The 13,814-nt window shown below is 48.7% G+C and overlaps 1 pseudogene; it reads left to right on the top strand.

Moving 5' to 3' along the window:
- On the top strand, positions 1-4,579 carry LOC109444428 (small ribosomal subunit protein uS2; annotated as a pseudogene).
- Positions 4,580-13,814: the final 9,235 nt, after the last annotated feature.

Below are 13,814 nucleotides of genomic sequence, written 5' to 3'. Positions count from 1 at the left end.
ATGGAGGTAGGGGAGGTGCGGGTGCGGATGCAGTGGATATGGATATCGGGGAGCTGCAGCTCGGATTCGCTGGGCCGCCCCAGCCTGCCCTGTGTCTCAGGATCCTTCAGAGCTCATCCAGGTTGAAGTGGGAAGGATCCTGGAGATTCTGGGAGAAGGATTCCTGTAGCCAGGAACTGGCTGTGGGATCCAGTGACAGGCACACCCTCTCTTGGGAACTGAGACCCCCATCTATGAAATGAGAATCGCTCTTCAGAATCCTCCCGGATAATACTGCAGGGCCCAGCAATTCTCTTCTCTGGTCTTAGGACTAGTCTTTCTATCCAAAGAGGGGGTTTCTAGGCCCCATCCACCACCTCCCAACACCTCCCGACAGCCCTGTATCCCAACTCAGCTCTGCCCAGCCCTGAGCTAAGGAGACACGCTCCAGGAGACAAGGCTCAGTCCTGGCATACTGTGTGACATGGGGCCAGCACTGCCCCTCTCTGGGCTTTCATTTCCTCCTGGCTATCACTGTCTGAAGTCTTCCTTAGTTCTGGGATTCTATTAAAGAGGCAACAGGCTGTTTTCAAGTGCCTAGGTCTTAATTTTGTGGTAGGTGGGGAAGTCAGTCAGAGCAGCGTTCTGGGGAGAAGTACAGGGGCAGGAGTGGGGTGCTTGGTTTATAAGGCGCACTCTGAGCCTGAGTCAGACTTTCTCCTGAGCTCTCTTCTGAGGCCAGAGCAGAGACAAGTGTGTGACAGGCCTTTGGGAGAGGGGATAGGAACGAAAGTGGAAGGGCTGGGGAGAGCCGGTGTGGAGCAGAAAAGGGCAGGCTTAGGATCGAAGCCTCTGGCGTCAAACAACTTTGAATCACAGCTCAGCATTTTCCAGCTGAGTGTTACATATGTGTTACTGAACTTTTCCGAGTCATTTTGCACATGTGAATGAGAATGGCAATAGTATCTGTGTTATTCAATGATATATACATGTAAATGTTTAGTGTGGTGCCAGCAGAGAGAAAAGCCCCCATAAGCGATCCCATCATCCATGCCATCATATTGTCAAGGCTGAAATCCAACTCTGCCCCTTCTAAGGGGCTCTGGATGAGGCACAGTGCCTCCGAGGGGAGCGGCTCCTCAGTGGCCTGACAAGGGGCTTCCACGATCTGAGATGCCAAAACCCTGCCATGCTATAGGCTCTGCAGGAGCCAGGCTTCTCCGTCCCTGCTGAAGCCAGAGCTCTGCACCCAAAAGGGCTGGTCACTGCCCACGGGCCAGGTGCCCAGGGGGTCAGCGACTAGCTCTATCTCTGCAAACAAAACTTGGGGTCTTTTACTCTGTGGGTGTTGATGGTAATTTCCAAAGGCCACTTCATTTCTCAGAGCCTCCAACCTTTTATTATAAAAATGTTCAAGCACAGGTTAAGTTCAGACAATCCTACTGTCCACACCCTCTGCTCGCCACTGAGACTCTTATTTTACTTGCTTTATCGCATGTCACTCCCTCTATTCCTCCTTCCATCCAGCAATTCATCGTACCTTTTTGATGCATTTCAAAGTAAGCTGTGAATGTCAGTTCACCTCACCCCTAAACACTTCAGCAAGCGTATCATTAACTACATTTGTTTATAATTCTTTTCTTTTTGAGGTAAAGTTTGCTGATGGTGAAATGCACAGATCTTAAGTGTACTGTTCTGTGAGTTTTGACAAATAAGGTCATTTGTGTAACCAAACCACTATTAAGATACGGAACATGAATTTGTTCCTTTCTAACTTGAAGTCACACTGAGTCTTTCTGAGGACTTTTGGGGGAAATTCCTGCAGGTGTCAAGGGCAGGAATCCGTGCCATCTTGTTTCCCTGTTAGTTCTGGCTGCTTGGAAATTCCGAGATACATTTGGGATCTGCCTCCAGCATGTACACAGGACTTGAATTATGCATTTCTGTGCGTCATCTAACTCTCCCTTCTCCCCGATTCCCTTGTCTGTTATTTTTAAATCCTCTGAAGTATATATGACTCTGCAAGCTGGTTCTCAAATCCTTTTTTTGGAACGAGACTGAAGGAGTGCTACATAAATAATCATATTGGAATTTTCAGGATATTTCAATGGTTTGTGGTATCCAAATATGTGAAAATTGAGGTTGTTCCAGTAAATCTGGAATGAATTGACACTATCCACGGAGTACGGACCTGTGTATAGTATGCAGTGTGTACACACACACACACACACACACGCACACGCACACACACACGAAGAAGTCTTTTCTCCATCCAGACACTGGCATTGGTAGTGAAACCTTGCTGCCCAGGACCCCTGCGGGCCAAGGTTGGGGAGGGGATGGTGCTTAGAACTGTGGCCATGGATGGCTCAAGGCTGGTGCCTGAGAACAAGAAATGATGATGGTGACAGGTCTGGAGCCAGCCTGTTCCCTTGGACAGCACATCCCCACCAGGGCTCTTTGGTCTGAGCTCATCTGCTGGTGATTTCCTGGGTCCTGCCTTGCATTTTCTCCCTTCATCTCCACTCATGGGGAGCCCCCAGGGCGGCTGCTGAGGACCCCAGCCAAGTCTTCAGGTTCCAGTTCAGAAAAGGGGAAAGGATGGATGGGTGGGGAGACGGGAAGAGTCTCAGTGAAAATGGGGAAAAGTCTCCACAGCTTTTCCCTCCTCAGGACAGTCTCTGGGTCTGTTTTACGGAGCATCCATCACAGACCTCATTTCACTTTTATTTAGGAGGCTGTTTGATTAGAGTCTGTCACCTCACTAGACTCTGACCTTATCTGTTGTTATTCACCATTGAATCTCTGTCACTTTGTCAAGGGCAATACTACTTGTTTAAGGAAGGAATAAATGAAGGGTTTTTGTTTGTTTTGCTTTCATCCCTACACAGATGGTGTGAGAACACGCTCAAGGGAACATCCCTGGGCAGGGAGCAGGCCTGGGGTAGGGGTTCTGGGGTCCTGGTCTGACAAACTCCGAGATACACAGAGCACCTCATCTGGGAAGAGGCGCCATCTTGGAAGAGGGGCGCCTGGGTCCTTCTACAGAGAGGTGACGCCATCCTAAGGAATAAGTGTCCGCGGGCCCAATGATGATCTCAGAAGTTTTCTGAAACTTAGGGATGAAAACTTTTATATAATTACATAAAATTCAACTATAACAAAAAAATACAAATATAACTATATAAAATTAAAATATATTAAAATTAAAAATACATATTTTAAGTTTAAAAAATTACACAGAAAATATATGAATATATTCATATCACAAAGAAATGGCAACCCCTTTTCATGCTACCTGGAGAGGTTGTCCAAAAAGCATTTTTCTGCTTCGCTGTTATAATTTAAAGGGAAACTTTCACAGTGACTGGAGCCCTTGAGTCCGGAAAATGAAGTAGGAGGATGTCCTCAAATTTATTGCAACAGGGGCGGACGGGTGGCTCAGTTGGTTAGAGCGTAAGCTCTGGGCAACGGGGCTGCCTGTTTGACTCCCACATGGGGCAGCAAGCTGCACCCTCCGCAACTAGAATGAAGTCAATGAACTGCTGCTGGGCTCCCGGTGGCCAGATGGCTCAGTTGGTTGGAGCGCGGCCTCAACCGGAAGGTTGCCTGTTGGACTCCTTGAGTCCCGCAAGGGATGGTGGGCTCCGCCCCCTGCAACTCAAAACAGGCGACTGGACCTGGAGCTGAGCTGCGCCCTCCACAACTAAGACTGAAAGGACAACAACTTGACTTGGAAAAGTCCTGGAAGTACACACTGTTCCCCAATAAAGTCCTGTTAAAAAATAGAATTTTATTGCAGCAGGAATCCACTTAGGTGGCACCGACCTTGATGTCCAAGTGGAACAGCACATCTACCAGAGGAAACGTGAGGGCATCCACATCATAAATCTGGAGAAGCTGGGAGAAGCTTCTGCCGGCAGCAATGCTATATAGTTGCCATAGATATCCTAGCTAATATCAGTGTCATCCAGGAAGAGAAGCCAGCGGCTGTGCCGAAGTTTGCTGCTGCCCAGAAGCCACTCCTATTGCTAGTGCTTCAGCCCTGTAACTAACCTGCACTGCCAGCTCCCCGCAGGCTTCCGGGAGACGTGACTTCCGGGGGTCACTGGTCCCCGGGGCTGACCACCTCTCACAGAGACATCTGATGTTAACCTGCCTATCGTTGTTCTGTGGAACAGACTCTCCTCTGCGCTATGTGGACATTGCCAACCCACGCAACAACAAGGGCGCTCACTCATCACGTCTGAGGTGCTGCGTGCTGACCCCGGAAGCTCTGCGCCCACGCAGCACCATCTCCCATGAGCACCTGCGGGAGGTCACCCCTGATCGCTATTTCTACAGAGACCCTGAAGAGTCTGAAAAGAAAGAGCAGGCTCCTGATGGGAAGGCCGTGACTGAGGAGGAATTTCAGGGTAAATGGACCTCTTCACTGCCTAAGTTTACTGCTACTCAACCCGAGGTCGCAGACTGGTCTGGAGGCGTGCAGGTGGCCTCCGTGCCTGCTCAGCGGGTCCCTGCTGAAATCTCCACTGCGCAGGCCATTGAATGGGTCTTCAGCCATTCTTCCACAGACTCTTCAACAAAAAAGGGAAAATAAACAGTTTCTAAAAGAGCGAGAGAGAGAGAGAGAGAGAGAGAGGAAGAAAGAAAAGAAGAAGAAAAAAAATGGCAACCGTTCCTGAAGTATACGGAATAAAAAAGGGTAAGGCCCTTCTTATCCCTTCTCCCCACCTTCCCTTCCCCAAACGGCCACTTCTGACAACTGGCAGAGTCATTCCCTGTATTTCCTCAGTATTTTCATACAAATCAGGTAGTTTGGTTTGACTTTCTGCATTAGTGGAGAGAGATAGATGACATCGTTTGGCAACTGGCTTTCTATCATTTTATAATACATGTTGGAGATCTTTCTGGACCAGTGCACCCAGCACTGCCTCATTCATTTTAATGGCTTCACAGCATTCCATGGTATGGGTGATCCATAACTGATCTAACCAGTCCCCTGTGGATGGGCATTGTTTTCTTTACAATGCTTTGCTCTCACGAATAATGCTGCAATGAAAATGCCGGTACATGTCATTTCATATCCGTGCATGTGTGTGTGTGTGTGTGTGTCTCTAGTCCTAAAAGGGGAATTGCTGAGTCAATTGTGATTTTGATGGATGTTGCCCAATCTTTCACGAGAGGTAACTTCATTCTTTTTAAAAGAAACATACTCAACATCATCATTTAACGTAACTTGTTAGAGATGAGAATGGAACTGTGGCTCAGGATGTGGGAGCCAACAAGGCCCCCTGCCTGCTGGTGGTTGGGGAAGGGCTTGACTCCTACTGGGAGCTCAATAGCAAGAAGTGGGTGTATTTGCTCTAGTTAATCCCTGAAGAAACCAACACAGGTCCAGAGTGTAACAGTTTATAGCCTGTATTGCTGTGCATAACCAGTCTCATTTAATTCTGCTGAATGAGGAAGGACAATATTATTTATTTTCATCCCATTCTACGGATGAGGAAACTGAGCCTTGAATGAGTCACTTGAGTGACTGGCAGGCCCCAGACTTCAACTTGCAGGTGTTTTTCCACCATGTCAGCTGCTTTCCCCTTTCTCTCTGGGTCACTTCCTTTGTCTCCCCACTCCTCGCCACGCCCTCTACAACCAAATCCTCCCCAAACAATGCTGCCTGCAGGACCACCCCACAGCCGACTCCTCAGCGTCCCATAAACCCAGGAATATGCAGTGAGATAAGAGGTGGCGAGGATTTGCCTGGACTACAGCCCCTGAGCCTGTCCCAGTGTGAGAATTGGTGGCTTCCTATTGCTTCACAGGCGCAAGGACAGGAGGTGGGGCCTGGACTCCTTACCCAGCCCCTTGGCCTTCAGGCCAGAAAAGTAGTTCTTGAACTTTGGAGGATAAATGATTGGGGGGGAAATGATGCATAAGTGAATGCCTGTGTGGAAGAGCAAAAGACCCAGTTTATAAAGGAGCTTTATCACTTAGACCCCATTTGATTTGTAGGCGTGTACATGTGTTTTTAACACATGTCTTCCCATTCATTTTCCCTATTGCATTCTTCCTCAGAAGTGATCATCCTGTTGTCTTCCTTTCACTGAAGCTCGTGAGCATTTCACACGTGCTATGATAGGCAGTGCCTGAGCTGGCTCCCAGTGGTCTCGATCGGGATCCGGACGCAGTGCCCTGCAATATGGCACCTTGGCACAGTGAATATTTTACATTGAAGCCATGTGAGAAAACAGCAGAAGCAGGAAGGTCTCTTTGATCTTCTGCTGCCCTGTTCTCCCAAATCAGGTCATAAGCCCCTCCTGTGAGAGGTACCCTCCCTATACCAGCAGGAAAGGAGCAGCTTTATCTCTAAAGACAAAGGGACACCAAGAAGAATCTGAACAAACAGCCCTTGCTAGTTTCTCCCCGTTTACTGTACTACACTTGCCTCGTTCTCTGACCTCATATTTCTACACGACCTCCTACTCTTCCTCAAACCTAGCATCCAAATACTTAAGTCTAACTGCTTCTTCGGGTCTTCATTTCATTATGTAGTCTCCTGTGTCACGTAAAACTTAAAGTAAATACATGTGTGTGCTTTTATCCTGTTAATCTGTCTTTTCAATTTATTAGGTTGGTGCAGAAGTTATTGCGGTTTTTTGCAATTATTTTTAAACCGTGATTACTTTTGCACCAACCTAATAATTTTTAGACCCAGCCAAGGACCCTAAGAGGGTTGAGGAAACGTTTACCTCCCCTACAGTCCCCACCTCCTGGCTTATGTAATCCCCTCCCCTTGAACCTAGACTAGATTTAGTGACTCTTAATGAACAGCATACAGTTGGCCCTCCTTATTTGAGGGTTCCGAATCCATGGACTCTACGATAGTTTTAATCCGCGGTTGGGAATCCACAGGTGCAGAGGGCTGACTGTATGCATTGTCCTACACCATTTTATGTAAGGGACTTGAGCCACCTTGGACTTTGGTATCGTCAAGAGTCTTGGAACCAGTCCCTTGTAGATCCCGCGAAACGACTGACTGGACAGCAGAAATGAGGGAGGTCACTTCCAAGATCAGGTTACAGAAGGACCGCGCGTCCAGGTTGCTCCTTTGCTCTGGGGAAGCCAGCTGCCGTGTTGGGGGTGCTCCATGGAGGAGCCCACATGTGGGGGAGCTGGTGTCTCTCTCAGGAGCCAGCAAGCACCTGAGATGGGAGCAGCTATGTGAGTGAACCAGGAAGTGGGTCCTCTCCCAGCCAGACGTGGACATGAGGGCAGCCCCAGCCCACACCTAGATGGTAGCCTCCTGAGAGACCCTCGGCCCGAGGCCCCCAGCCAATGTGGGCCTGGCTTCCTGACCCACAGAAACTGGGAGGTAATAAGAAATGCTTGTTCGGCCACTCATTTTGAGGGTAATTTGTTATTCAGAAATAGGTAGCTAATACTCATTGTACCGTCTGCATTTTCCTATCACTAAATGTCTGTACTGTGTTTAACATTTCATTCATACAAAATTCATTTAGTGAGCATCTTCCTGTCCAACAAGGCTTTTCTGAATTTAGGATCATTTGCGGAGGGTGACCCCGGCAGGGAAGTGACCGAGGCCAAGATTCAGGCATGCATGAGTTTTCATAAACATCTCCAAATTGTTGCCCTTCGAGGAAGGGAGTAACCAAGTTGGGCCACCAAGAGTGTCCAAGTCCCCATTTCCAGATACCCTTGGCCAGCACCTGTCTTAGTCTCCCTAATTATTAATGTCTGTAACAGCAGTCGGGTAATTACAGTAGTTTCCCTGCCTAACTTTTAGGGTTATTGTCGGGCTTAAAATCAAAATCATGTTAAATGTTCCCTAGAGGCTGCACTGTGCTCTGTAAGGTTGGGAGAGGTTATGGTTTTTCTTAAAATCCCAGGGCTTCTCAGGGCTCAGTTTATGCCAACCCCTTCCCATCTCATAGGAGAGGGAGCAGGGGCTCAGAGATGAGCAGAGGCTTACTCAGGGTTACACGGTAATTCATGGCAGGGCTTGGACAAGGTAACACAGAGCTCTTGCCTCTGACCCAAACAGCCTCCCAGCTTGCCAGCTTTGCCTGAACCAAACATCCAGGTGGAACTGCAGGTCTCGCCTTCAACCCCTGAGGGCTCAGAAAATCCCTGCATTTCAAGAAAAGCTGGCTTCACATCCTCCCTCCCTTCGCTGACCTGGCCACTCAACAAATCACCCTCATCTCCACTCACTGAGGCCGGTCAACCACCCCGTGTGTGTGGCGCTGCCTGGCTCACTCCTCCTGCGTCTCAGGGCAGGCTGACCCCACAGCTCAACCTCCTCCTCTTTGCAGGGCCCTGTCTTAGGCCATGAACCCCAGGCCAGGCCGTTTCCATCCCCGTGTCACTGTAGCCAAGAAAACAGGAAGCATCTGAGTCACCCGGTGTCCCCTGGGCCTCAGCTTGTCTGGGCCTGAGTTCTGGAGTCAGGGAAGGAAAGGGGGGAAGGGGTGGGCCTCACAGAATCCAAGACAGTGGAGCCCACCCGCTCTGAACACTCTTCCCGCTTGTAGGACCCCAAGTAACCAAAGGTCCAGCAACCTCCCAAATTCTTCCCGGGATAAAAGGAAGAGCACTACCTTAGGATTTGGGATTCTAGAACTGGCTCAGCTTCCCACTGGCTGTGAGCCTTGAACTTGGCCGATGCTTACATATTAGAATCTCCTAGAGAGCTTTAAAAAATACCAACACCTGGGCAATACCCTAAGTGATTTGGACTTATTTTTTAAAAGCTCTCAGGTGATTCCGAACTGTATCCAGGCTTGAGAATCAGTGGGCTAGTCACTCCCTAAGCCTCAGTCTCTTGCCTGTCAAATGGGGCTAACGATGCATACCCTCCACAGCTGCTGGGAAAAATTGAGATCCTGGGTGTGTTCAAGCACACTGAAAATGTAAGCACTCGTGTCGTAAGTCTTCACACGTCCGCCTGTGGGAGGGCTTGGGTGGAAGTGGGTCCCCTGAGTGTTCCCTTGGCCTTTAGAACCCGGGTCAAGATAACAGTGGTAGGAATTGACAAGAGTTTTGACGAGCAGTCCTGTCTATTGCCCCCCTGTGGTTGCCCTCCAAAGTGCCCAGCCCTGGGCAGAGGGCATGCAAGGTGAAAACGGGAGGGGCTCTTGGTCCAGTGGCGCTCGAGGCAGGAATACAGCAGTTCAGACTCCACAGCAGAGGGATAAAAGGGTACCAAGAGGTGAAGATAATCGGGGAGAAAGAGATGTGTTCTGGCTGGAAGGAGTAGGGAAGGCTTCTTATGGGAAATGGCATCCATCCCGGGGGGGCTCCAGTAGGATTTGGGAACCCTTGGAACAAAGGCATAAAGGAAGGAACGTGCAATCAAGACTTCTCAGGGCCACCTGGGGGCGTGAGTTGTGAGTGGAGGGGAAGGGACAGGCAGGAGGCCAGTGTGCAGAGGCCAGCATTCTCTTCCAGCCCTTTCCCCTTGGGAACACACACACACACACACACACACACACACACACACACACGACTCCCTGTAGGAAAAACGACAAGCGCATTGGTTTTACACTGTGATCTGATCATATCTCACGGATCTTTCGGACATCTCTTGTTTCAGCTGGCCCTTGGTTAGGTGGTCTTGTCACCTTGCGCATCTTGAATTAGAGGATGGACATTTGTGTGAAACACCACCTTTCGAAATAACTTGAGGCCTACAAGGATGGCATCTTCTTTCAGGGACGAGTGTAGTTAGCTGCTTCCAGGCATGTGGGACACTAGCAATCCAGGATCACCTTAATCCAGTTTTAAGGCTTCAGACTTTGTGGCTTACGCACACCGTTCACAGCCAGAGTAGAGAGCTGGCGAGGGCCAGTTTGCTTCATGTCCACACTGACTCTTAGAGTGCCGCCTCTTGAATTCCCACTCCTGAGTGGGGGGTGGTTTCCCAGTTCTGTGCCCCAATCTCTGCTCCTTGACCCGCTCAAGGCTCGCAGAGGTTCTGCTCAGCTTCTCAGTGACCTCTCTCTTCATGGCCAACTCCATCACTGCAGAAGCACCTCCCAGTGCTGGGCTCGCTGGCTGGGCAACTTCTTTGTGTCTTGTTAGCTTTTTGATGCTTTTAAGATTATGAAAATGTTGCGGCCAGTTTTTTTGTAAGTTGCTTTCAGTAGCAAGGATGGTCTGAGTCATCTAAATCTGCCTTTACTGGAAGAGAGGTCCTCTCCAGTTTGATTCTAACCTGATAGACTTCCTACTTAACTTTTGATCCTATAACTGTGCCCATTTTCTTTTAAATTGAAAATATGACGTCTAAAAAATAAACACTTTTCTGACAGTACAAAAAAAAAAGTTCAAAACAACAATGAACAATCAAAAAATGCAGCGAGAGGCATCCACTTGCCTCAGTGTGATGTGATTTGTCCCGGGTCTGTGCAGCCCTTTGGGACCTCACGCCAGGCTTTCCTCAGGCTGCTGTGGCAACAGCCCAGGGCAACACCTTCCCTCTTTATTCCCCCTTCAGGGGAAACGAAACCAGGGATTGCTTTCTTCACTTTAAATTCAGCTTGCAAATCTCACTATTCTATTTACGTCCAGCAAATTTTAACTGTCTCCTTTGAGAGCTCTTTGAATAATGTTTGGTCCAGTTTATAAACTTTGCTAATCGAATATCTTGAAATATTTTAAACTTTATTTAAAAATTAGACTTCCTATTTCAGTACTCCGACTTCTGACAACCATTGCGAGCTTTCCTCCTGAGTACTAAATAATAGTTATAAAACCAAATAAGTTAAACTTATAAAAAATAAAAATCTAAATTAAGTAACAGCAAAAATTAAAATATGGTGAATGTAAAGTTTTCTTATATGTTCTAATACTGTGTATGAACTTGGTAAGAGTTCAACTTAAAACCCTCAGTTTAAGTTATTCAATTATTAAAAAGCCATCGCTCTAAAAGACCAAATTATCTTACACATTACACTCATTATAATCTGTACATGCCAAGTACGTATGTACAGATTACCTCTTAATACAAAAATATCTATGTCACGGTCAAGTAGCCCACGTCCTTGATGCCAAATTTTCCACACACTTCCCGGTGCTGGTACAGCTGCCTCTCTGGCTGACAACGTGATTGGACTTTGACTGTAAACTAGGTGTGAGAGGCAAAATAATATGCCCGCAAAAGAGAGCCACATCCGAATCCCTAGAACCTGTGAATATGAAGGGCCTTTGTAGATGTGATTAAGCTAGAGGTCTTGAGATGGGGAAATTATCCTGCATTATCCAAGTGGTCCCAATGTAACAGGGCCCTCAAAGGGTAAGGTAAAGGGAGGCAGGAGAGTCAGAGAGAGAGGGAGAGAGAGACGTGACAACAGAAGCAGAAGTTGGAGTGATGTGATTGCTGGCTGAAAGGGAGCCACCGGCCAAGAAATGAGAGCAGCTTCTAGAAGCAGGAGAAGGTAGGGAAACTGATTCTCCCCTAGAGCCTCCAGCAGGAATGCAGCCCTGCCCACACCTTGATTTTAGCCAAGTGAGACCCATTTGGGACTTCTGTTCTCCAGGACTGTAAGATAATAAATTTGTGTTGTTTTAAGCCACTAAATTTGTGGTAATTTGTTACAGCAGCAGTAGGAAATTCATGTACTATATAAATACAATTTTTCACTTAACCCTAAGACTCCTGAATTTGATGCGATCCTAAGATACGTGAATATCCATTCTGTGGGACTTTCAGGAATTGCGAATGACCGCAAAATAACATTAGTGAATAATGGAAGCTCCAGGCTGTCTACGCAGCTGTGGTCACCCGGCACATGGCACTGAAGACATGAAGTTATTCCTCACAATTCGTCCTCCTGTGTGGCGAGGAAGCACTTACCGACCTGAGCATTTGGGCTCCTTCCTAATCAGACAGTGTTCACATTCGACAGCTGACAGTCCTAGGTTTTCGGAAGGTGGTGTTTGCAGCTACTGGGCTTCCTGATGATGCTGTGTTTCCCCGAAAATCAGACCTAACCGGAAAATAAGCCCTAGCATGATTTTCCAGGAGGACATCCCCTGAACATAAGCCCTAATGAGTTGTTTGGAGCAAAACTTAATATAAGACCTGGTCTTATTTTCGGGGAAACTTTATTCAGGCAGCTGAGGACACCTGAAGTCAGTTCTGTAGGCCACTTATCAGACAGGTCTCTCCCCCGCATCTCCCAGCACGCCCAGAATGCACTACCTCGCAAAGCAGTGGCGAGTGGGGCTGCGTCTGCATCGTCAGAGCGCTCACCTGTAGGTAATAATGTTCTGGTGCAGGAAGACCAGGCATAGCCAGCTGTGCAGAACCTCTTCCCAGCACAGAGGAGAGAGATGGGAAGGAAGGGGTGGTCAGCAACTTGGAGCACGGCACACAGACTGCAATTGGACCGGGCTGGGCCGGGAAACGTGAACAAATAGGGGCCGTGCCTGCGGGGGGAGCTGAGGAGACCCAGGCGGGGCTGGCGGTGGGGATCATCTGGAGCCGGTCCTTCCATCAGCCTGGACTCAGGCAGGCGGGGTTCTGGTCCTGTCTCTGTCTTATGACCTCAGTTTCTCATCTGAACAGTGTCATTCATACTAGAACCTTCTCCACAGGGACGCAGCAGACCTTCTCCACAGGGACGCAGCCGACTGCTGGGAGGACAGGGAAGATGAACTATAGCCAGGAGGCTGGACTGCTGACAGGAGAAGGTAAGTCAGGCTCCAGCGAGTGCATCCACTGGGGAGCTGAGCCCACGGACCTCCAAGGAGCAGGGTTGCCTGTTCCCCACACCTCAAGGCCCAGGTCTAGGCCTTAACTTACATTAATGACAAAAATGTCACCAACCCAGGGCAACAGGAGCCAGGTTCTAGCCTAGACACAGTGACACAGAATCTAGAGGTGGGTATGTATGTGTGGAGGGAATAGTTCTGGGAATCTGAACCCGAGGAGTCCCCGGAGCCTGCCGGGTGACGGGCCCAGGACTCAAGCTGCGTCCACGTGAGTTGTTCCTGACCCTCCCTCTTTCCTGGACAGGCGCACGCCTCAGGCCTGGCGTTCGTGGTAGTATCACCCTCTAGTTCTGCCTTCCCATGGTACCTTTGGGGTTTGTGCACAGCCCCTGCACACACACGCGCGTGCACACACGCACCCACACTGTCCCCATAGTCACTCAGCCATACTGACAATGTTGGGTCATACAGACGTGTGGACTTGGTTCCCGAGTAGGGCTGCCAGGTTCACACATAAAAATACAGAACGCCCAGTTACATTTCAACTTTGGATGAGCAACTTGTACTATTTTACTGTAAATATGTTCCAAGGATTGCACGGGACATACTTACACTAAAATGATTTGTTGTTTATCTGAAATCCAGATGAACTGTGCATCTTGTATTTTACCCAGTAACCCTACTCCTTAGCTCCCAGGCACCTTTCTAGTTGTTCAGACAGACACAAGCCCCACATAGATACCCACTGATGCCGTAAGGTCTGTTACGTGAGCTGGTCTCTGTCTCTGCCTTGGGAGATTCCCCGCGTGGGCCCAGCATCGCTGCCTGCAGCCTTATAGAGTGAAAGGAATAAAGCCTGGAAGGTGCACCCGTAAAGGGGGCCAGGCCTGCAGAGGGCACCCTCCCCCCACAGGTTTCAGAATCCACTTTCCCGGGGGTGGTGATGGTGGTGAGCGATGGGAAGAGTTTTGGAGATAGAATGTCAAGTGGAAGACACCCACGTCTGAGGTGATTAACCTGTCAGACCTATCACCCTCCTTCTAATATAAAATACTGTGGATGCCCCTTTACCATCCTGAAATGAAATTCACAGGTATTAC

This window comes from Rhinolophus sinicus, linkage group LG03, assembly GCF_036562045.2.
Source record: "Rhinolophus sinicus isolate RSC01 linkage group LG03, ASM3656204v1, whole genome shotgun sequence".
NCBI classification, from domain to species: domain Eukaryota; kingdom Metazoa; phylum Chordata; class Mammalia; order Chiroptera; family Rhinolophidae; genus Rhinolophus; species Rhinolophus sinicus.
Note: the sequence above shows the minus strand (reverse complement) of the source record. Positions and strands in the feature narration are given on the sequence as shown.